The sequence below is a fragment of the Haliaeetus albicilla genome, chromosome 2 (assembly GCF_947461875.1).
Source record: "Haliaeetus albicilla chromosome 2, bHalAlb1.1, whole genome shotgun sequence".
In the NCBI taxonomy this organism is placed as follows: Eukaryota; Metazoa; Chordata; class Aves; order Accipitriformes; family Accipitridae; genus Haliaeetus; species Haliaeetus albicilla.
Window position 1 is genome coordinate 9,820,222 of NC_091484.1, and position 25,498 is coordinate 9,845,719.

Below are 25,498 nucleotides of genomic sequence, written 5' to 3' on the forward strand. Positions count from 1 at the left end.
AGCCATTTTGTCTGGATCAACTTCTGCAGATGGGAAAAAAAGAAATGCTTCACTGTTCTGTTGAAATGCAATGCAGAATGCGTCAGGGCTGTAAATGGATGTCCACTGCACAGAAATTGTTGTCATGATTAATAGTAAGTAGCTGTTGGGGCTGTACTATAAAGGCAGTTAAGAAAAAGGGCTCCTTTGGTTACAGCCAAGAAACAGGCAGAGCATGTTGGCAGGCGTAGAGAAAGGAGGGCTGGGGGAAAAAGGCAGGGAGTTCAGCTGGTGTAGCCAGTGAGCCATCTGGGAGAATATGGCAGGCTGGGAGTAACTGGCCATAAAGAGGCAGATGAGTTGGGGAAAGTCATCAACATATCTGTGTGTATGAACAAAATCCCCAAGGGATAGAGTAGAGCCTGGCTGGGGGCTACACTAGGAGCCTGGAGAGAAGGAATGGGAGGAAGTAGCAGCTGTGATTTAGGGGTGGGCAGTGGGTGATGTGAACCTTTATGCTGGGTGTCCAGTGAGGTTTCCCCACTGCCTTGTAAGTTCTATGATGAGAATTGCTTTGGAGTTCATTAATAATCAGAACATTAACATTATGTCCCTTAATAATATATTAGGTGTGCCCCTATTCTTAGTATTTTCTTGGGTTTGTGCCAGGTCTAAGATAGGTCACATTAAGCATTCAAAAACTTCAGCAGTGTCTGCTCAATGTCTTTGTGACCAAATGGTCAGAGAACATTAGAACATTGGAACATAGAGCACTGGAGGGAATGAAAACAGCAGCATTTCTGAGAAATGTTTCCTTCATTGTAAATGTATTTTGTTGTTTCTTTGTTTTGGTTTGTTTTATGAGTTAGGAATATAGATGTAGGGACAGTTTCTGGCTCAGGGCCTTCGGTTGGTAAAAACTGGCCAGGGATCCCTCTCTTGTGCTTAGACACACAAAGGACCTAAAGTGCTCCTTGTCTTTGTTTTGTTTTGGTGCAGTTGTTCAAAATGATGCTAGGTGTACACAGGGCGTGTTGATGCTAGGCCTTGTGGGTGAGTCTGTCCAGAGGCTGAATAAGCCTGCCTGACGCCCTAGTACTACCTAAAGTGTCTATATTGGAATAAGCAAGGATATTTTTTTTTTTCATTAGAGATTATTATTAATTACAAGTATTACTATTTCATTTCAAAGCGCAGCTTAGGAATTGCAACATTTTCCACTTCTCCCTTGGCTCAGTATCTCATGGCATTTCAGATTAGACTGGGAAGCGCTGTCAGGAGGGAACAAAAGGGACCTCACAAGCGAGAGAAGGCACCAGTCTCAGTCAGAAGAGCATTTACGAACCACAGATTCCCCAGTGCTTCCCAGCAGTCAGCTGTGCAAAGGCATTAGCACACTATGCACTACCATGCTCCTGTTTTCTTTTGAGCATTACAATTCCACCACCTCGATTTAGTAGAACGGTGCATTTGAAACAATGCCTCTGGGATGGTTGTCTTGCACAGGAGCAGGACGGAGCAGCTCTTGCTGCATTTCTGCAGGTGGTACCACACCGTCTGGCTCAGACAGAGGCAGCATTGCTAATCAGCTGATTGACAGCAATTCCCTGATAGCGCCTGTGAGAACTCGGCAGGAGCTAGGAGCTGCTACCCCACCAGGAACAGGGGGTTGGACATCATTGCTTTCCGAGTGGTAGGTACCAGGTTTGAGCTGCAACTGATTTGAGAAGCACATCCTCAGTGAAATCCCATTGCCCCCAGTCCCCTGCCTTGTGAGTGTGACTGCCAGCCACAAATCTCTCTCCCACAGCTGCTGTGCATAGCAGAACATAAGCCGAGGCACAGCTGGAGGAGCATGCTGTATCTCTGATGCTGTCTGGTCAGCTGCTTATTGCCACGTCCTGTATTCCTTCACAGGGGCCAGCTGCACTTGAAAGGAATTGAGAGGGGAAATTGCTGTAAAAGGTCTGCACCTTCCCTGTCTCTCCTGAGGGATCCAGTTCAGAATGTCCAACCTGTTTAAAGCCTGAGCTCTTCAGGCAAGGAACGTGTATTATCTAGTTTGTATTTTATGGCAATATATGAATGTTTTGTTATAATAACAACAACAGCAATAATAATTATGGCTGTGAGAGCCCTGGAGGGCTGGAAAGGAACCAAGCCCTGCAGGTTCTCTCGGATGTTCAAGTTTGACAAGGTTGAACCATCCAAGTTTAACCCCCATCATTGGTGCCCTCTCTCACCCTACTGGCTACCATTACGACCAGGAAGTCTGCTCCTGTCCTCCACATGTCAGCTGGGAACTGGGATACCCTGGGGCTTCTCGAGGGAGGAACCCACAGTTACTGAGGAGGATGTGAGTGAAACTCACTGAACTTTCATGAATGTGGGCTGAGGGTCGTGAATCATCAGATCTTCAGCTGAGGCCAAGCCTGAGTGGGTCTGGCAGTCGGCACAGAGCCACACTATGATTTGGAATTGCAACACTGTCCTTTGTCCATAGAGCGCTCTGAGACCTCTGGGTGAAAGTCCCCCTTCTATGTCATTTTAAAAACACTGTGAAGGCACTAAAACTGAATGTGTTAGGTAGCACTACAGGTAATAGAAGCTGTCCTCTTCCAGCACCTCAGTCCCAGTGTTTTTCTTTGGATCTCCTGTCTGGGTGACAGCAGGATCTGGAACTAATACTGAATGATGAACATTTTTCCAGATCTCCACACAGAAGATCAGTGTGGACCTGGAAGGAAAAGGCGTTGCTGATGCACCAAAGGGTCAGCACTGTTGTGTTCAAGACACTGTGCTGAACTGAGGCACCACGTGCATTTCCCAATGAGGCAGCCTGGCAACCATTGCGTGGGACGGGGGTCCAGGCACTCCTGAGTTCTCCTGAGCTCTCCTGAGCTCTAATCCCAATTCCCACAGTGTTGCCTCAGCTAATCGCTGCCTCAGTTTTCCTCACTTGTAAAATGTGGGGGTAATAACTGTGCATACCTCACAGAGGGCTGTGAGGATTCATTAATTAAATGATGTTCGGGAAGTGCTTTGAAGATGAAAAGCCCTATATAAATGCTGGGTGTTACTAGTGCTTAGTGAGTACCTTCACAGCCACAAGCAGGGTGTGCCTGCAGGAAGCAGAGCCATAGGCTGAGACTTATGGCTAAGTGCCTTTAAAAATAAATATGATCAGTAAATGCACTGGAGGTCAGCTTCCTTCTCCGCCCCCTTGGGGTGAGCTCCCACCTCAAAGGAACTAGGGTTTTTCTTTGCCTCCTCCACTTCTGGAAAACACAAAAGAGGTTTGGGAGCGCTGAGGAGAGAATTGTACTCATGTGGTGATGCTAGGAGTTAAGACATCACAAGCAACCAGTTTACTCTAAACCAAACAGGTACAAAAATCTACATGTTCAATGAGAAGTATTGTTCTAACAGGTACCAGAAGTCTTGGGGAGCGTGGGGATAGAACAGCATCTCTCACAAGTCCACTTTGCCAGAAAAATGTGTGTTTCCATATGTTTAAATGCTGGGGTTGCACACATAAGTGTTGTCGCTGTTAAGACAAGTGCCCAAATGACATGCAGGTGGCCAGTCATGTATACAAGTCTCATGACTCCCTGTGCAGTCATACTAATTACATGCATACTTTAGGTATACAAAGGCAAATCTGTACTTGCTCCTTCATACGCATGTTTGAATGAAAACATAGATGCTGATTTCCTCTTCTTCTCTGTACCCCTGGAAAATCTAGTATTTAATATTCACCTGACTAAGCAGAAATAAGAGAAAAGGGATTTTTGATTAGGTTAATTGTCTTTAATGACAGCCTGCCACATTTGACAGTTCCCTCTTGTGAAGCCTCAAGACAAGCAAACTTTTCTTTCAGATGTAATGTGCATGTTTCTGTATTTAGTAGGCTGTGCTGAAGTTTCATTTTCTGAATTGGGCAGGGAGGTCACTTCTTCACAACTCTCCCCAGGTTTGTCTGGGAATGACATACCTAAGCAATAGCTTATGACCTAGTGGAGATGTCCAGCTAGAACTAAGAGCAGAAGCTGATAAGATAAAAGCTGCATTTACTAGCCTAAACAAGACTTGATTATAGAAAATTAACAACTTAAGACCAAACTTTGAACCAGACTCAAATGTTCCTATACAAGAGATTGAGGCAAAAGCTGGAAATTCTTCCGAGATAGATATGTAAAGTGCTTCAAAAGCAGATGCTAGTTATTAAATGACACTAAAATTCATCAGACATATCATTCGTTCTTTATATTCTAAAATTATCCAAAAAAGAAGATGTAAATACCTGAGTCATAGCTAAGGCTAAGGCCAGAGTGTATCTATCACGTCAGGAATACTGTTGGACTGCTGAAGGCAACATGTAGAAAGATCAACAGAAGCATGTAGATGTTACAAGGGGAGGACAGACATCCTGGATTTGAGAACGCAGAGACCTGTAGGGAGTAGCCAGTGATTAACAGGTTCTGCTCTGTGTGCAGTCTGGAGGGAGTTTTATTTCATTCATCCTGGAATGCCCTCTTGGTTTGTTCCTTCTTATCATAAAGCGTATCAGGTAGCTTGGCCACGCACTGTAACACACTGAGCACCAGGCTGGGACACGAGTACTGCCACTGGCAGGTTGTGATACTTTAAATCTTTGTGCCTCAGTTTACCCATTGATTAAGATGATAACCTTCCCAGAGTGTTGTGGTGATTAATTATTAATGTTAGTAAAGCATTTTGAAGATGAAGAGTGCTACATGCTGGCTAAAGATATTAATTACCTCAGACTTATGATGAAATTTTTATATTTACATAATGAGCCAGTCATGGAAGAGGTGCAGAGATGGTCTTTCCTGGTGAACAGATTCTTCTAATTCAGCTATCTCTGCCATCATAATTATCTAAATCAAATCAAATCCTTTTTTTTCCATGGGGAATCTGCTTTTGGAGCAAGCAAAGCCCACATGCTCCATGTGAGACTCTCAGGATGGCAAGCAGCCATGGTACCTTTGCTAATTTCAGTCCCTGCCCATGAAACTCACCTCACCCAGAACTTGTTTCAACTTCTCCAGCTGTTCTTGGCATGTGTTGAGATTTCATAAAGTTGATGCCATCAACTCCCACACATATGGCAAGAGAGAGTGAGAGAGAAAACCCACACACAGTAACTAATATATAGGGAGAAGAGGTATTTGCATGGGAGAGCACAAACATGAGGCTTTTCTAGCTGGCTCCAATGGCTCTTGACTGTTAATGCCAAGATGCAAAGGGATATGCAAATTAGAAGGATGACTCAGAGAGTCCTTTCCAATGCATAACTCCAGGAAGACGCATGATGCTTCGAGCAGGGCCACTCGATTAATTTTTATGGAGGTCAGCTGGGTAATTTTTACTGCAGTCCACACAGTAGTGTGAAGCAGTGTCATCGCTCGGACTCTGCCAGACTTGGCAGGTAGCACGTGATGGCTTCATGGCTGGGAACTGTAGTTGCACATTACAGCTGCTTCCTGAGAGACTGGTGAGGAATGTAGAAGGTGACACATGTCTAGGCCACTGCAGAAGCTGGGAAAATCTTACTCATTGTCCAGATTCAAAATGCAATCTACCCTTTGATTTACTTTTGCTAGGACATTATACTTGTGATACAGTAGTTTTATTCTCCTTATATGTCCTTTTTCCTTTTCCTTTGGAGGCAAGTGCACAATTTTTCAAACTTTCTCAGCCTATGAGACTTGTTTTCAATCCATAATTCATTATCAAGATGATACCTAATTATTTGATAGATCCTTTAAGTTTATAATCTCACCCTAGTTTCAATAGGAAAAATCTGGAAACTGCAGGCAAGGGAGAGTTTGAACACAAACACAGAGTGCAGGCAATAACACCCATATCCATACTCACATTTAGATCTGGGCAGATTTCCAGGGGAATCCACATATGTCTCGTAGAGCCAGGACTTCAGGAGAAGCATTGTTTTTTCAGCACTGAGCAGTCATACAAAACTTTGCTTGGTGTTTGGTCTGCCTGTTACAGGACAGCAAGCTGTTGTACTGGGGATAAGGCAAGAATGGAAACAATACTAAGACTCGGTGCAACACACTGTTTCTTAAACTGAATGGGGATGACTCTCAAGTTCCTCTTCTCACTTAGCCTCGGAATCACTGGGTGTGAATGGACACTGGACATGTATTGAGATTCACTGCCTCTGTGTTAATGAGGCACTTGGCAAGGTTCATCCCTTGCCAGTCTCTTTCACTAGCTGAGAACAGAATCACTTCCTTGGAGCTTCTCAGCCTCTTATGCCTGCCATGCAGTTTAGCACTGTTTATCTTCTTTGCTCTGCCTTGTTTAGTGCAGGATCCAGCCTATCAGCTGCAGTTGCTTCATTAGTCACTAATGGGCTGCACACTTAGAAAGCATTTAAATGTATTTTATAGCGATTGAAAGACTACAATGACATTTTGCTAATTATCTCATTGCATACCCAGAGAGCCCTCCAAAAGCTTGGCCACATTGTGGGGTTTATTGGACACTAAGTATCAGGCCTTCCATTTCCTTTTCTATTTATATTCTCTGTTCTAATGAAAACCACAAATGTCTCCAGGTGACTTGTTTATTAAGTGAATTTAGAACACTTAACATTTGCATTTATTAATTTTCTAGAAAAACTGGTATTACTAGTTGCTTAGGACTCCAACTGGTATCTCAGATTTCATTGGATACCAGCTGCAAATCTTGGTAATAAGACTTTGTTGATGATTAAGCCAATGACGTGATTTTTCGGTGGCATGGAGCACCTGCAGCTTCCTTCAGCTTCACGGTGACCTGAGGAGGACTCAGCACCTCGGACAACACCTCTGCAATTCGTGTACAAAGTGAAAATAAATGCAAAAAATCTTTAGGAGCAGATTTTCACAACTCCATGCGCAGAAGGGCAATTGTTTGTATAACCTGAGTGTGCATCTGCTCTGATTTCTGATACCTTCAAGGTAATGGCACATCTGAATTATTCTTATGAATTGCATGTTTAAGCAGAATATGAGAGCCAAGTCCTAAAGCTACTCATGTCCCAATACACGAACGCGAACTGATTGTATTTTTAATATGAATGTTTGGGTTTCTAAGCTCAGGCACTGAATTTTGATATGCCCTTATCTGAAGAAGTATCTGTAGTACCTTCTCCCCAAGGTAGTACTCACAGATCCCTCTGTGCCCTGGAGTTTTGTTCTATGTTTCCTTGATTGCATGATCAGAAATGTTCTTTCAGTAATTTCACCTCATTTCTTTTCACTAGTGACAGATCTTTTCTCTCTGCAAAACCACCTTCAGATTCTTGATTTCTTTTACTGGGTCACTGTTAGCTCTTCTATGCTCTACATAATAATGCTGGAGATTTTTTGTAGATAGGCATTATGCCAGTCTCCTTCATAAAATTGAATTACATCTTGAGCAGGTATGGACTTGGAACAATTCCTACCTCCCAGGTAAAATAACTCATCTGATGCATAGGCATACTATGAATCCTGCGCAAACTGAAGAGGCTGGGAAGGTGAAAGGAATTTTTTCTAATTCATAGCTGAATTTCTACTGATGAAGGATATGTACGACCAACTGCAAGAAAACAAAAGATTGTTCTGATTTATTTTCCACTGTAGGAATAATTGGTAACATTGTTCTTCTTGGCAAAGATGAATAGTTGGAACCAGAGTATTTCACAGAGACAAAATATCCACAGGGAGAGGTTTTTGAGGCAGTCATAGGATGCACCCTGCAGAGTGTGATTCTCATGACATTAAAGTAGTGCTAATGGCATTGCGATTAACTTCTAATGAAAAAAGAAATGAACCTGATAAACACAGCATAAATGTTCTATGGAAAGGACAATAAAAATGTTAAATTTTAGGCAAAGTCTGGCTCTCACTGAAGCCAGAAGAGTTGAGCTTACTGAACTTATCCAAAACAGGAAAAAGAATTTATGACTGTGGAGGACGAAGAAATGCTGCTATGAATTTGAGCTGCTGAATAACTCTATACCACAGAAGAGATCCCCCAGAGTTTTGCAATAGTAACTGTTGTGTTACTTTGTGGAATTTTCTGATCCTTTGATAATGTTTTCTTCTTTTAACAGCAAACTCCACACTGCTTCTTGAAAGCTTTTAGAGTATTTTTCCTTACACTTTTATCCTAGAGGAGAAGGCAGGACTACTTTTGGTATTTAGGACAGGGAGCTGGCAATCTGGATTCTTTTCAGCTTTGTCACTAACCCGTGGTATGACTTTGGTCTACTCATTGTACAGCACCATGGCTTCGCGAAGCTATGGGGAGTCTCTCTGCGCCTCAGAAAGGGTTCTGTTTGTGCCTACTAAAGGGACCATGTTTGCAAACTTGGCACTTGGCATTCCTAGCTCCTGCACTGGCTCTTTGCAGCCTGGCAAAAAATATTCCCACTTGCAGAACCTCATGAAGCTGTGCTGAGGTACAGGTTCTCAGGGTTACCCACATGTGCTTCTTTGACTCAATCTATCATCTCCATGGAATTGTAACACCATAGCTTTGTTTTCATTTACCTTACCCCCAACATCAGGCAAGCCTCATAGTAAAGCAAGTGTTTATTTAGAAGCAATTAAAATTGAACATTTAGATACTAGACTAGGAGGAAGTAAATAAGTAAAATGTAAAGTAAACAAATAAAATTTATTTCAATTCTGGCTTAAGTTTTGCAACCAGACACCAGTGTTTTAAGCTATCCTCCCTGGAATCTCAAAGAATGTCCACACGCTCAGGCACTGGGATACGTTAGTCCCAGTCCTGAACATACACCATGCTCCGTCCTTCTTCGGGCAACTCTTTGAAGTTCTCCACACTTTTATTCCCTAGAAATTAGGTTTTATAATATAAATGCGTCTCTAATTGGCTTTTACCAAAGCCAACAGCAATGGATATTTTAGCAGTGGTTCCTCTTGGTTTAGACCTAATTGACCGGAAGGTGTGTGACCTCTATAAATACACCTGCTGGCCCTTCCTGAGAACTAGGTGCCTTATTATTTCTCCCTTCCTCCTAGCCAGCCTGTCGGCTACTGCTTCCCACCCACTCTGAACTGCTCCCTTTATTTCTTTATGCAGAGTTATTAGTGTTATTCAAGACACTGGTTATACACAGATTCTATTAAGTTACAATTTGTGATGTGTTACTGGTTTCCTATAGAGACCTGTATATACTAATCTATATGAACATAGATCATTAACTGATAAATTGCTCTGAGAGGACTTGTCTATGAGAACAGGAATTCCTCAGCTTCATCCTCTGTGCCAGTCACTTAGGCTAAAATTTTCAAAACCCTTCAAAGATACTTAATTTTTAATGTCTGCCTTGAAATGAGTCATTGAGCACCTCAAAGTTCAATTGACCTTATTTGATTTTGGGTGCTTGTCATGAAGTGAGGCAATTGTCACTGGGTACCTTGAGATTCCCCTCACTTTATTTGGAGTTTGGGTCCTTGCTCTGGGGGATGTACACACTGGAAACAACAAGCTAAATAAAAACATGGGGTTTTTGTAAGTGCCTTCGACTTTAAAATGGGACTTTCAGTTTCTAAAGGCTGGCAGGGAGTTAGTTTTGAGTCAGTCGTTGTGTGGTCATTTTTATTCTGGAATGAGAGTGTTCTTGCACAGAATTACACTAAAAAGTTTTGTCAAGAGACATTGTCTTTTGTTTCCATGAGTCTGCAAATATTCCCAAACAAGTTTGATGTAAGCCAGCAAGACCCAGCTTTTATCCAACTGAATAAAAGCACCTCCCTGAACAACATAAACCCTCGGCTAACTCAGAGCACAGGGAGCTGCCAGAACGGAATACACTCCTGACCTCACAGTGCCAGCAGCCGTAAGGCCCAGGCTTTTTGCCATGGCCCAGACAAGGTAGTTTATAGCTGCTTCAGCGGGTCTCCATATAATACTGTCACAACATCATGTTTTGATAAGACTTGAATAAACTTTCAAAGTTACCTGAATTCCTCTGATGAAGGGCATTATATGTGTACAGTTTGTTTGTATTGTTGCCTAATTATGAACGGCAATTAAAACTTCACACCTACAATTTGTATTCACAATTTGTAAAATTCCCTTGCCTTGAGTTCTCTACTACTACTACCAGCAAGGCATACAGCAAATTTTGTCCTTTATCCAAGTGTCATAGAAGCAGCCACTTCCATCAGCCTCATGTGTTCAACTGCCAGCAAATCCTGAAGCAGCTGACTCGATGCCACTGTGATTGTGGCTTACGTGTATCTTAACAGAGATTGTACACACCTTAGCAAACTGAATTAAAATGATAGTGCACAAGCATCCAGCACATACCACCAAGCCTGATTCTGCAGATCCTCAGACCATGAGTGAGCTTACCCACAGGAGCAGTCCAGTCTGGGGACTCCCACTGATTGCAACACTGCAGTGAGGTGATTTGCATCCAGAAGATTATTCATGTGGATACGTTCTTGTATTTATTCAATCCTGTAGTCCCTAGGTACCATCAACTTTCAGTGGCCTTGCTGGGAGTTGGCAATGTTTAGGACTTCATCGTATCCCATGCATCAGTCTTAATTCAGTGATTCATTTAACGATGTCAGTAAGATTCCTACATATCCTTAAGTGATTTGTGGAATGGGGAACACATTGAATACATTTATACATCTCTAATCTACAATTTAATTGTACTTTCAAAACATTGCTTTGAAAACAATGCTCTCGGTGAAGAATAAAGCCAATGCTAATTTTTTTTTTCCCTGATGCTATTAGGTTGTGTTAGATTGGGAAATCTGTGTGCAAGGGAGTGAGTAGGCAGGTACAAGTAGTCAGTCCAGCTGGCTTTAATGGTATTATTTATGAGAGCTCACCAGAGCTGTGCACTGGGGCCCATGATGTGTGACACGCAGCAGGCAGAACACAAATGTCTTACTCAAGTGTGGCACTTACTCAGGCAAGTAGTTACCTTAGAGTCAGAGGGTCTGACCAGGGGTTATACGTTATATTATTATTTTTGTTGCTGATGTCTGTACACTGTGATCAGAGTCGTAGGCAAACCAGAACATGGCCAAATCGTCTGAACAAACAGAACAGTGACAGCCTCCCTCCTTCACAGACTGCATCTCTTGAAAAATACTCATTTTCTGACTCTGCTGGGGAGTTTTGCAACAGTATGTAGTGAATATATTCAAATGGGAAAGTCTCCAAATGGTGACTATAACGTTAGTACAAAGTATTATTAATAAATTAATTGACTTTGGTTTTGTTAGCTAGAAAAATAAACCTAGGCTCATGTTTGAGTGAAATGCAGATCAGGACTGACAACATTAAGAACACAACTAGTATAAAAACTACCACACAGTAAATCAAAGAACAAGAAAAGTACATGACTATTAACGTTCTACTATAACATTCCTCACAACCTCTCTGCAGTGTGGAGAACTGCAAGCCAACATTTTTCAACTGGCCTAAAGAATGTGAAATGTAAATGTTTAGAATAGTGTTTTTCTTGCCAAGCTGAGAGCGATCATAAACATCAGCTTCTAATAGAAACATTTTAAAAAGATGCACTCCTTGCTGCCAGCTTTTGAGAGCAACACCATTTAAATTAGATCGGAGTCTCCTTGAATTCTTGACACTCCATTGCTGCCTTTTATTTGCCAAAAATTGTTGGATTGATGTTATGTTTGAATTTAAAGTATGAACTGCAACTGTATTAAATACACTGCTTAAATGTCATAATAAATTACCTGCCCTAGGATTAATTTTGAGGACAGGTCTAAAGAAAATCTTGAGGGAAAAGAACCATTAGGGGTTTTTTGTTGGTTTTTTTTTTTAATCATGATACTTCATTTCTGTGGCATCACAGATGTGCATGGTATTTTCCTGTCAAGTGGAGTTTATGGATTTGTTGAGATGTAATTTTGCCATAGCTAATAATATACTAAAAGCAAACCATGACTGACTTGTTAACTGTACCCACTCTGCCTTTCAGCTGAGAGGTCTGGAAATATCGTTGATAAAATCATGCAGTAAACTGCCATTATAGAGCTGTATCCAGTAATACCGAAATCCTGATTCTGACAGCATGTTATTTCTTCACAATAACATCCTCTCATTATTTATCATTGGATAATCTTAGCCAAAATGTTCAAATCTAGGAAAACTGAAATGCTTTGTGAACCAGAACCAGTTTCGACTGGCTGTTTTACTTATATCACCCTGAAATTCCAAACAAAACAAATGATACAATTTTAGCATTTTCTAAGTGAAATGTTTTAGCTTTGGGATTCAGAGTTTCCATTTTAGCTTAGTGCTTAATTATATTTTTAGAAACCCTTAAAGCAAAATTAAATATTTGAGTCAAAGTGTTTCCTTATGATCCAAAATATCTTTTTTGTTGCTGCTGCTAGTGAATCAAATTTAGTATATTTTTAGAAGAAAGAGCCATCTCCGATCACAGCCCAAAGCATCTCCTTATATAATCAGTGTTCATATTCTTCGAACGCCCTCATTTTGCACCATGATAGCAGATGGACTAGAGATGACATGGTTATTAGTGGATCATGGTTGTGCATCTTTGCAGTTTTTATTTTGATAAAGACTGAAGTAACTTAGGAAAAATCCGTTCTTAGATAAACTTTCCAGATTTTATGTGTAGCCCACCACTTGTTTGGAACCACTTTGTTAATTTAAATGAGGATTTTGAAAGGCAGAGGGGGCAGTTGTAGATACCAGCCCCAGGGAAGCAGATACTTAAAGAAGGACCACAAAGTTAGTACTGCTTTGAAAACCACAATACTGAAATAGCAGTGCTACGTAGTGAAATCATGAGATTTCATTTTCAAAAACAGTAATACATTTTTGGTTCATTCTTTTCTTCCTTTTTTTATTTGTGCTTTGGGATGATCACATGCTACATTTACAGACTACTTCTGCAAGTATGGCAGCTAGGACTGTCCAGCTGCCCCATTCTCCTCCATAAGCCCCATCTGAGAACAGCTGAACTTAATGGTAAGGCTTACGATGAAAAGCAAGGAGAAGACACATCACTATAAGCCGGAGATGCCTTGAGTGGATGCAGAAGACAGTGTTTGAATCAATTTCCTTTTTTTCTGTTTTGGTTGCTACAGAAACAAATATGCTCTTTAGATGGAGTTAACAACTGTTACCTGTGTCAAAGAAACAGAGACCAAGAATGAGCATAAGTGGGGAGAGGACCTGTCAAGCCTCACAGTGTGGAAAGATGTGAAAAAGACCCAACAGCAGAGACTAAAAGGATGTGAGCTGTGCTGTGCTTGCAATGAAGTCATTGGGAATTTTGCCATGGAAGCAGAACTGAGCTGTTCTTTCAGGTATGAAAATTACAAATATAGAACTCATGTTAAGAGGTTAAGACAGGAAGCTGTTTTCTTCCTAGGATGAGCCAAGAAGCTGGAAAAGCTGGGTCCCTAAACTTGTGTATTCTAGCCAAGCCTTGGCCCAAGTCTTGCTTCCAGCATCCCTTGAGAGTGTTTTTACTCCCATTAATATATATCATTGTTCTCCCACTGCTTCCTTGAGTTCTAGTAGCCGTCCTTCTCTTTTCCATCTGATCAAGAGCCTGCACTGTAATCTAAAGTATACTGGAGTCAACAGATGTCTTTGCATTGTCTTTAACAGGCTTTCAATCAGAGCAGAGAGGTCATAGTTCTTAGGATTATAATTTGTTTTGCAGATAAATTGGGACATTTTGCTATTGTTTTGATTTGAGCCTCAGATAGCCCTAGAAATAACAAAAGCAGCAAATACATAAAACAAGGTTCATGCCAATGGGACAACCAAAAGAGTTTATATATGTCATTCCAATACAAACAGGATCTCAGTGGCAGAACCAGGAATGAAGGCTAAGAGTCCTGACTTATCTCCTTGTGCTTGCACCATTTGATCATGCAAACTCCCCCAGATTATCATAAAATTGTGCAAAGAGTAACATCCAGCAGAGACCAGCTCTGCCTGGCTCTTATGAGCTTGCCAAGGCCATTGGGATAGTGAGGGAAGAGACAACACAATTCATTTTAAGAAGGTTTTTTTCCCCCTTTTTGTCATCTTCTTTGTGGTGGTTTATGAAATGCCGGGAAAGAACAGTACAATGAACAGAAAATGTTCCAAGGAAACCAGCCTTCTCCATGCCATTGCCCAACAAGCACCCAGAATACCAACCGCGGAGCTTTGCATAGGAGTGTATGACACACATGGGGACTATGATTTCTGCTGGCATGAGGCCTCTCTTCCCTCTGAATTCACAGAGCAGAGGAAGGGCAGAGAATCAGAGCCTCTCCCTGCCTGGTCAAGGCTCTGCCTCACCTCCAATACAAATGCAGGCGCAAAATTATCGAGTCCGTAATTTTTCTGCATAATTTAGAGCCATAAAATGGAAGCTGCCTTTGAGCATTTGGCTTTTCCTCTCTTGCAAGTTAGGGCCAGATGCAAAAGAGGACTTAAGCACCTACAACTCAGTAGGTTCCTCCCTGCTCAGGATAACATTTCTTCCAGTACCAGCAACTTTATGTCTAGACATGCCCAGAACTGCTGTGATCTGAGCAGCTTAGTACAGAGTTCCCACCTAAAACCCACTGGGATCCTGAAAGAAGTAAAGGAGCGTCTATTTTCTCAGGACAGCCAATTCAGATGGAATATTCTGAAAAAGCCTAATACAGACCAGCAGGACCAGTCCCCTCAAATGATACAGGCGTAGCTACTTTCTTTTAAACTTGACCGGGTGGGAGAGGCACTATCTGGCTGGACAGTTTGGTTTTGACTGAGCAGAGTGAGAGTTGTCCCTAGCCATTTTGCGTAAGGGTCCAGGCCTGCCCCAGTCTGTGGAGATTGTCTAGGAGAATTAGCATTCCCTCCGGGAGTGAGATTGTAAATCTGAAAGTTTCCAACACAAAGAAGAAACAAAAACGCAAGCCCCTTTCAAGGAAAACATAAATGTAGAGAATTAAAAAAACAACAAAAAAATGAAGAAACCACAGTTATTTTGCTGGCTAATATCATGAAGACATGATAGTACTTGCAGCTTCCTGCTTGGACCTGGCTTGCTCCAAAGTTATTTTGTGTGTTAATCATGTGGTTTAGATGATGAAGATTAGGTCTGAGTGAGCTGGTTCAGATAAAAGGGGAAAAAGCAGCAACCAAACCTTCACCCAAAACTCCAACCTAAACTTTTCTAAGCTTTGAATAAAAAAATTTTAAAAGTACTAACTTTTCTTTATTATTCCTTTGTTTTGCAATTAAGATTTTATTTAAAGGTACTATTATTCATTAGCTACAGTTATTCATTCAAAGCTTTGAAAGTGCACAATGCTGTAAGGAAGATTGCTGTTATCACGGCAAACACAAAAGTACATATTTCAAGTTCACAGAAGTACATTTCTGTCCCTTTTCCTGAACTGGGCTTTTTAATGGAACCAGGTTTTTTAATCCTTTTTACTGCTTCCAGTGTAACTACCACCATACTATACAAGTTTCTGCCCGGTTTTGTTTTCTATGCATCTTGGCCTGGAACGTTCAATTACAAATTTCCTGATAAAGACTCCGGCCAACAGCTAGCAATTCGGCCAATGTTCCTCAAAAAAATAAGTATATAAAATCATGTTCCAAAACCCAAAAGGAAATGTGTGAGTGGTCTGATTCTCAAAAAAACCAAGAGCTGCTTGCTGCTTGGCAATTTTGAAAATTAAAACTATGTTCTTTAGCACTTTACTACGTAATACTTTTAGATACCTGTTTTTAAATGGTTATCTCAGCTGATGGCATACTTTTGTGCTTGATTTGCACATATTTGGCATGTGGTGCGCAAGGGAAAGATGCACCTACTCTGTTTATGCATTAAGCTGGACAACTCTTTGCAGATATCAAATATATACATAACAAGCCTGATATTTGCTCATGCAGACATTAGGCATATAAGTACAATTGTTGCAACTACTGGCCTCATCCTCCATTGCTTTTAAGCAGACTGAGAGCCTGGGACTTCCAGGTGTGCTAGACAGCATTTTACACACCCTGTGGACTTGCTATGAGTCCATGGGTTTGACTGCACATTCATAAGACAGTGGGGAATCAGGCTCTAGGTATATTGTGTATGAACACTTCTATTTAGAGAATCAAGTCTGTGTTACAGTCCATTATAGCGCACCAATGTGCGGGAAAGCTGACTTCAAATATCCCATAATGGACTAGCTATGAGGGACAGGTTACCGGTCAGGGAGATATCGTAACATCAGACATTTCACAAGGCATCTGGACCTTGATCCTTCCAAAGTACAGGCAAATAAATGAGATGCTCAAATTAGGAGTCTAGCTCCTTCACTGTAGTCACTGGCAAGAGGCAGGTATCTTGAAAAAGAGGTTGAGCTTCCCAAATGTTAAGGAAACGGGGATTCTAACAGTTCGATAAGATTAATCCAAGCCTTCAAGCCTTCGAGCTGAGTATATGCAAAAGTAAAATGTCACAGAAGGACACAGGACTGTGGCAAGCGCTGTCTGGAGACTGCTGTTCAGTCGGTTGATTTTTCTACACACCTGCAATTACTGATTTTGAGTGGGTATGAAGGAAGGAGCTACTTTTTGTGACAGCTGCTGTTTGTGCAGCGGTTCAAACCCAACTTCAGTCAGGATATATTAAAAATGGAATGAGTAAGCCAGCTCTAGAGAGTGACTTCCATCGTTATAAACTAAAGAGGCTTGGATTAACATTTGAACTTCTTGAATGCTTATTCTAATTCAACCACAGAATCTTCTGAGAGCTTCAGCCATCACTAATTAAGACATGCAACCATTTATCTGTGGTTCATGCTTGCACTTAGCAGTTTTTGCTTTAGTGGGACTTGTGGTGCAAAGTGTCAGTGCTGGGGTGAATGCCACTCAGAGAAACACATGGACTAACAAACTCTACACATTTATATTAACTCTCTTACCCCTTCCATATAGTTGGGAATACTGCCGTGGCCTCAGATTTAGGGTGAAAACAAATAACCCACTTCAAAAATAAACTGCCCTAGGAAGTGTCTTTGAAATTTTTTTTAATGCCAAATTAAAAAAACATAACATGTGAATGTAAATAATTTTCCCTGCAGTGAATGCAGTACAAACGTCCCAGTGTTTTGCTGGTACCTGAGAGCTGAAATATAAAACTGCCTATAAACAATAGCAAATCTGACAGGTCTGTTTTATTTCTCTTCCTCCTCCATCTCCCCCCAGTGTAAATTAATAAATATTAATGAAAAAGAGAAGCAATAACGTTTATCTAATAATTTTTCTCCTTGTATTTTCTGATCATGCTTAATTTAAAAGTGTTTTGAGGTTACATTTAGTCATATATATGGTTGTTTGAGCCTTTTATTAGCCATGATTCATTCTGTATATCAGCATAAAGTGGTGCTCATGCTTTCAGTCTATATCTGTTCCATGATGCTCAGTTATCTGTCTGCCCTTGAGCTATCGGTAGGTATGGATTTGCATGTACACTGTTCTCCTGTGACAATAGTATGCCAGGAATGACCGGTCTGGTATTACCTGGTCAGGTGAAGTTCCATTCAAATAATGTACATGCCACCAAAACAATTCAGATCAAAGGTCTGTCTTTCAACAGAATTAAAATGTAAGGACTTCTAAAGCAATTTTAGCAGTTGGCTTTACAAATGAACTTATGTCAGCTGCTCTGTATGATGACTGACTAAATTACTTATATATCTAATCTTATCTAGCTATCTGTCTGTCTGTTTTTCAGCATTTCAGTACCCATCACCGTATTATCTAGGCGCCACCATAAAATTAAGAAGCTCTGCAGTGACATTCTCAACATGATCTGTTCAAAGGTCATTAGCAGAGCCTTTCATACTGGAAAAGATCGGAGGAGAGTATGAAGTGAGCCGCAGAAGGAGAGAAAAAGGAAAAGGAGGCGGTAAGCTCTTGGAGCCATTTTGGTTGTACTCAGCCTAGCTTGCTTAGCTAGAACTGAAGTATAGGAACCTCATGTCAGCTGCCTTTATTCTGCTACAGGGACTATAGTACTTGTTGTACACTACTGTCACCTCAGAAAGTTATCTATCTCACATGGCCTTGAGATTGCTGTCCCTTTCTTCAGATGCTGTTTATATGGAGTCTTTATGATTTCTGTATATTACTGCCTCAGAGCAGGGTATTTCTCTCAAAAATTCCTAGTGGAGAGCAAGGACTGCATATCAGGGAACGACCTTCTCCAAACTATTAGTTAAAATTTTATTTTTAGCGTACCATGCAAATCCTACAAACTCTTTGTGTTTGAAGAAGCCAAAGAGGGTGTTTTTCAATGTACACAAAGTTACATAGGACCCACAGAATCAGGAAAGATGATTTTATCCCACGAGGCCCACTCTTCCTTCCACTGAAGTCAGTTGCTGTAGTGTCTCTGATTGATTTCCATGAGCGCATGCTGAGGACAACCTGGGGAACTTGCATTATGGAAAGATGACACTGGCTGTACTGTGTTCACTGATGCAGTCTGTTCCTACTGTTTCAAGAAGTATACTGGTAAGTGAAAAATTTGCCAAAGCTCTTTTTTTTACCGCTGCAATTAGGAAGCCTGGTTCAGTCCTGAGGAGGCCAGTGACAGTATGCTGACGTGTTGCTCAAACGAACCTCCAGAGATCTTTTGTACCCCTTTTGGTAAAAAAAAACTAGGGGATTTACACTAGGGGATAAATAGGTGGTTCCAAAGCAAGAAGGAAAGAGCCAAAGTTGGAAGCTAACCACAATACGTGGGTGTAAACGATTACCAAAGGCTTCCAGTAACTCTGCTATCATCAGAGACTGGCTTTATGGGTATGGCCTCAAGAAGTTTCCCTCCACTTAATTAAAGAGGCAGATAAGTATCTAGGTGGAGTGTGCAGATAGGTTCTGAATGAGTTATCCACTAAGGCTGGTTCGCTGCACCTATTGTTAAAGCCAAAATATAATATCAGATTAATGCATTATATTTGCCTATTATAGCACTATGTCATCATTATATGACATGTTATAATTAAAGCCCTGCGTTAGAAACAAAACTATTTGGCTTGGGATAAGTTGCCTTTATGACTTCTGTGGTTATGATTTCCTCCTTTTCTTAACCCCTTAAAACTGCATAATATAGCTATTTGTAACTGTATAAAGAAAGTTTCTCGTTTCAGATTCTAATCTCAGGTAATTCAATGTAAATAAAGTAAAAATCTGGCACATAGTCTTTTCCTGTGTCTGAATATTTGCTAATAGAGGGAAATCCACGTTGTTTGGGTCGAAGCAGTCACAAAGATGGGCATTAGATTAAAGGAGAGCATGCATAGCTCACCATCTAGCCCTCTCAGTTGTTATTCGGCTGTCCACATCAGTTTCTGATTTTGTACAGTTGCCCATTACTTTTCAGGAGAGGAAGCCACTCAGCATACTTTCACTCTTCTCTTTCCTTCCTGGAACTACATGAGGAAAAATTGGTGATTAGACTAGTTTCTGGACCTAGCTCTCGGGAAACCATGCTCACAAATGCAAATCTGCAAAATGGGTGTGTGATTGCATGCCTAACTTGGAGATACGACTAAGATTACAGTTTGGGTAACTGACTATGCTAATATGTTTAATTAGTGATTTGCATATGCAAGCTTTTAAATATCAGTAGCTGGTGATTCATGCAGTTAAGTGCCAACCTTAGCCTTGCTGTCAGATTTAGACAGAGAGAGTATGCCAGCAGTACCCCCTCTCCCCCACATCAAATGCACAAAGCAAGTGTTGTCACCAGTCAAGGTGTGATTTCCCCAAAATAGCCAGGCTTTGTCTGAGAAGCAAACATTGTAGGGCAATGAATCTTCCTGCTGTTGTTTGGTAGCAGCCTTTATTATTTAATATTTTGCAATACTCTTATATAAATCTAATTGATGTCTTTTATATTAGTAACTGAACTGTGCATTTGGTTTGGAGATGACCACCTTAATGAAGGCTAATGATGAGAGGACAGTTGCCAATAGCTAGGGGTGATATCCCACTGTCGTAGTCAATCAGTTGGTGAGAGTTTATTCTGTTGCTGCAAAGCTGGTAATTCAATAATTTGCTTCCTTTCACCTAGACTTGGAGAGAGCTGGATTTGGCCTTGGTAACTTGCTTGTGCAGTTTCAAGGCTTAAGCACACCAGCAACTATTTTGTTATTTCTGTTTCACTTAGATCTTGGAAGTGTGCATCCTCTTCACAGGGGCAATTTCTCCTGTGCAAGAAGGGCCCAAGCATAAGAGCCAGATGTTTCAGATCATCAGTCTGGGATACATACAGACTTCTGATTTATATAGCTTCCTGGAGACATGTTTATAGCATTTATTCTAAAATAATAAAATTCCTGAAGTGAAACGTAAAAAAGTAAAAATAATGATATGCAAGAATGTGATTATTTTTTTTTTTTGCCTAGAAAAGTTATTTCACCACCTTTTGCCAATGGTACCCTGGTGACTGCTCAAGGGGAAATTTCCCTCTATGGCTGCTAGTTCACACCAGTAAGTCACTAAACTTGATCCCACTGTGACTGCTCCTGTTCACACTGAATCAGTGGCTGCGAAGGGATGACTCAGAGGGCAAAACGGGATATAATGGGCCACACATGGACATTCCAGAAGAGTGTGTTCTCTCCAGTGCTAATTAATTTCTGCTCTGCAAAATACTTAACAATACAAAACACTGCTAATTTCTTTTTTCTTTAAACATTTCCATCAGTCTCTTAAAGGTGCTTTTATGAACTCCATTCAGTCCTTTTCCATGTTGATTGATGAGTCAGGCCTAATTACATGGACAGTTCATTATCATGACATGTTGTCCCTAAACAGGCTGTTATTACATACTTAATAAAACTGTGACGATACCCACCAACATCAGGAATTACATACTGTCAAAGGGAAGGGAATTTGAAAGGAAAATGCTGAGGACTCAGTGAAATTCTGTGAAGGCAGTGTTCAGATTCAAGGGGAGAAAAGGGAAGACAGTATCCAACTTTGAGGGTGATTTCAAATACCTTGAGAAGTATGAGGCATGATAAAAATATTGCCCCTGCAGAGGATTTCATCATGAGGGATAGGCTTCTCTTCTCACTGGGTGAAAAAAATTGCTTCCTAATAGCATCTGCCTATTTTACATATATAATGAGCCAAACTCTGTGTGGTCATGTTACTGCCTGGGAAGTGTGTGGAGAGAGGGACAGTTGTTCTTCCAGTCATTTTCACCAGAAGACTTTCCCTGCTGAATTCATTCAGATTTTTAGCTTTTAATATAAGCTTTAAATAATGAATATATGGTATTGTCAAAGTCTCATATCTCGTATTTCACAGTTCTTTAAACAAATAATACCTGAGACACATGCAGGAAGTATCTGTCTGCAGGTGAAAGAACTGAAGCAAAGAAAAGTGAAGTAACTTGCTTGAGATCCTGAAACAAGTTTGCAGCAATGCCTGATACAGGACTTTCCTTTCCTTACTCCAGAATCACTACTAGGTCATCACTCCTACCTAATTAGTACGGGGCAGAGTCTCTGCAGCAGAGGCTGAGAAGCGACCACATGGTCTTAACATTTAGCATGGAACCAGTGCAGCGCCCTCCTGCATTGTGCGAGGTTCCACCAGCTTACTTGGCTGTGTAGTGTGGCCAAAGCCCTCCCGCGATCCCTAGCAAATGTTTAATCCTTGGGGAGAGGCTGGAAGAGAGCACAAATTAGCTGAGAGAGGTGTTTATCTGGAGGTCACATTCACCTCCTTTCTCCCCTCAAGACATGGTGGTAGGTAGAGGAGGGAAAAACCTACTACTGCATTTGTAAAGAAGCTTATAATAAGTGGGCTTTTCTGCCCTAGATTTGTACAAAAGATTTGATTATAAACAACCGTGGATCTTGACAAGCTGTGGATACAGGAGGCTGAGTCAGAGTTCCCAGGACATAAGAGAGTGAAAGGCAGCACTCTTCACAGGCGAGCTGTACGCAATACAAAATGTTTTTTAGATGGTTAATTGATTTTCCCATTTGTCCTCTTTACTTCCTAAAAAAGCCTTGCATGTACCCAGGTGCCAGTGACAAACCCTTCTCAGAAGAATAAAGTCTGTTTTGAAGCAAGTGGGGGTTGCAAAGGTCTGAAGTGCTGTTATCAGAAATGCTTATTTTGGACCAGCAGAGACTAAATGTTTCAGTGGTGAGAATGGTTCATAAGAAAGGAATACAGGGCTGTCGGGAGATGGTCCTCACCATCTTCTTCTTTGAGTGCAGATGAGGATGAAGTCAGCTTGTGCTTTTGCATGGCAGCACAGCATACCTGTATTTTCACAGGCAGAAACACATGCTGCAAAGATGACTTCTCTTTGAGGAAGAAAACCAACCCCATGATTTCTGGCCTTTATAGTAACCAAGATAACCCTCAGACTGGGAGCAGTGTGCGCAAAATAGAACAGTGTCTGCCTCAGTCTCCAGAAACCAAGAAGTAATAGACCCGAGAGGTCCATATTGCCTCTTCATTATAGGAATCTGTCGATCAGAAGATTAGGAAGGTACTAACCTGAGAGCACAGGTACTACCTTGATTAGCAGTTTCACAATCTTGTACAAAGCATCTCATTTTGCTCTCCCAAGTAGGTGGAGCTTCGTTCACAGGTGGAGCCTAGGAAAGGGTTACCACTATTTTTTTGTTCCATATCTAATGCTACCTTGACTGGTAAAGTGCAGTTATTGCAGAGGAGAGGGTGCTGCGGGGGACTGCAGACTGCATCCTCCAGCCCTGCTCCACGGGCTCCCTAATAGACAGTCACTGCTGGAAGGGGGTACACAAACGCATTAGGAGGTATTTGTCCCTGAGCCGTTCTGTGTTGCAGAATGCTGACCTGCTCCTGCCTGTCTGGGCTAGGTCAGGTACCCTACAGAGTGCACTGCTGCCCCCTGCTACCCCTGCTCTGGGACTTAAATGTGTTAAAGCAGGATTTTGCCTCCTTTTTTTTTTTTTTATTAAGAGAAACATTTTCGTTTTACCTATCATAGTAAACCGACACTAATGCCAGTAAAGCATGCCTAATTGGCAGGATTTAGAGACCGATCATTTCAATTTATGCCCAGAACAGGTAGGGCAGCAATGAAAGCCTCTCCCACCCAACCCCACCCCTTCTCACCAATGTGCCTCAACCCTGCCCTGAAGGGACCACCTGGAGGGCTGAGAAGGGAGTTCCCTCCCTCTGCGCAATAAAAAGGCACAGTCCTACAGTAAATACCAGGTTAAGCTTATGGCTGTTTAATAGTTAGTGTACCTCTGGTAATAAAGCTCTTGCAGGGCTCGTGCAGAAGAGCACCTGTTAGTGTATTAATGCAAAAGCAGGAGCCATTTGCTAAGGTTTTGCCTTTAAGGACTTGGCAGAAAACACTAGAGTGGAATTTTCACTTCATGGTACCATGAGGTCAGTGGGAAAATAGTTCATTGCCTGTAGCCTCTGTTGGAAACAGTTCCCATCACTGCCACAGCTTGCAATAGCCTTCCCAGAACCATGTACTGTTTGGTATCACTTCCTTCTTTTCAGGCCTCTTCACCACATGGACACATGCTTTCTTGTCCTTTTTGCCAAACCCTTTCCAATCTGTCAGCCTCACTCATGAGCCGTATCCCCTACAACCAGGCACAGGACTGTATTACAAGAGGTTTGAGTGCATCATTCCCAGCTATTCTGAGTGCCCCATCCTTCCCAAGCCAAAATCCACAGGAGCTAATTCTGGAGAAAGGCACAATTGACCCATATTTGTTATTGACAGAGGAAGAACTACCAAGGAGTAGTGGTTTTCCCATGTAAAGTGAGAGCATCTGTTCATCTAAGTAAAATGCTTTGCAAAAAAAAAAAAAAAAAAAAAAGCAAGCCCTGTAAAAATGCCATGTCACTGTGAGCCTTTAGCAAATCGGGCTTATGAAATTGCAGAACTAAAATAAAAATAACATTTTCCAGTAGCCATTTGTAGCACTCAGATTGCCCAATGCGGGCATCATTGCTTTTCTCAGCATCTGCTTTATCAGTTGTCTTCCAGCCCATAGAAGTCTACGGTTCTTGGCAGCAGCTCTTGCTGATGTGGAGTGGGTTATTGCTTAAGAATCCTTTGATCAGCAGCCAGGTACTAACACCACGCTCTGAACAGTGGCTCGCCAGACCTGGCCAGCATACAAACTGGATGGGCTCCTTCAGTACAGTAGGAGGAAATTGGGATTCCTTTTGGCCTGTTTGAGTGCATGTCATTCACCATCTTTCTGGATATCCAGATTCTCTATCATGTTTTCTTTCCCAGGACTTATGCCCATGCCACAGCTGCATCACAGCAGTATAATCCAGAGGCCAGGCAGCTGCAGCTGAGGCTCTAGAAGGATGTGTTTCAGCAGAGCACTTGGCACATCCAAAACTTTAAAGCTTGTGTTCAGCATTGTTTTGCTTCTGCTGAGGTGGAACATACACTCAAGTACTTTGTCAAATTGGGACCCAACAATAGCTGTTAGAACATAGGCTGTAGCCCACTTGTCAGATGTTTTGTTGTTTGGGTTTTTTTTTTTTTCCTGGGTGTCGTGGTTTAACCCCAGCCAGCAACTAAGCACCACGCAGCCGCTCACTCACTTCCCCCCGCCAGCAGGATGGGGAAGAGAACCGGGGAAAAAAAGTAAAACTCATAGGTTGAGACTAAGAGCAATTTAATAGGACAGAAAGGATAATAATAATAATAATAATAATAGTAACAACAACAACAACAAAAGAATTGTAATACACCAAACAAGTGATGCACAATGCAATTGCTCACCACTTGCCAAACGATGCCCAGTTAGTTCCCCAGCAGCAATCTGTAAATGCCCCAGCCAACTCCCCCCAGTTTATATACTGGGTATGACATCCCATGGTATGGAATATTCCTTTGGCCAGTTTGGGTCAGCTCCCCTGGCTGTGTCCCCTCCCAACTTCTTGTGCCCCACCAGCCTTCTTGCTGGCTGGGCATCAGAAGCTGAAAAATCCTTGACTTAGTATAAACACTGCTTAGCAACAACTGAAAACATCAGTGTGTTATCAACATTACTCTCATACGAAATCCAAAACATAACACTATACTAGCTACTAGGAAGAAAATTAACACTACCCCAGCCAAAACCAGGACACTGGGAGATGCAAAAATGCTGAAGCTACTGTCATCTCCTCTTGTACAGGAAGAGACAGCCAAATCAGCCCATGTGCACGGGTAGCTCTCTCGAATTTGAAAACACATGAAATGAAAGTGCTCAAAATTTGCTAGTGCATGTCCTGTAAAACTGAGCAAGGCACAAAAATTTTCCCAGAGACACTGTGATCTCAGATCCATATATATACAGATCCATGTAAATACATCCATGTAAATACAGATCTATGCATGTATCATTACTGCATTTATCATGCAAGTAATAATAGTTCCACTGAAATCACTACAGCTACATGTATA

General features: G+C 41.5%; 1 long non-coding RNA gene across 7 annotated transcripts in view; it reads left to right on the plus strand.

The window, feature by feature from the left end:
• LOC138689672 (uncharacterized) overlaps nucleotides 1-20,444 on the plus strand; it is a 159,651-nt gene extending 139,207 nt beyond the window's left edge. For 4 of the 7 annotated variants that reach the window (XR_011328575.1, XR_011328573.1, XR_011328572.1 and 1 more), the window contains 2 exons: nucleotides 13,134-13,355; nucleotides 17,777-20,444. This is a non-coding gene — a long non-coding RNA (uncharacterized lncRNA). Of the gene's footprint in view, nucleotides 1-12,928; nucleotides 13,015-13,133; nucleotides 13,356-17,776 lie in introns of all 7 variants that reach the window. The other 3 variants (XR_011328574.1, XR_011328570.1, XR_011328568.1) reach the window with 3 other exon arrangements.
• Nucleotides 20,445-25,498: the final 5,054 nt, after the last annotated feature.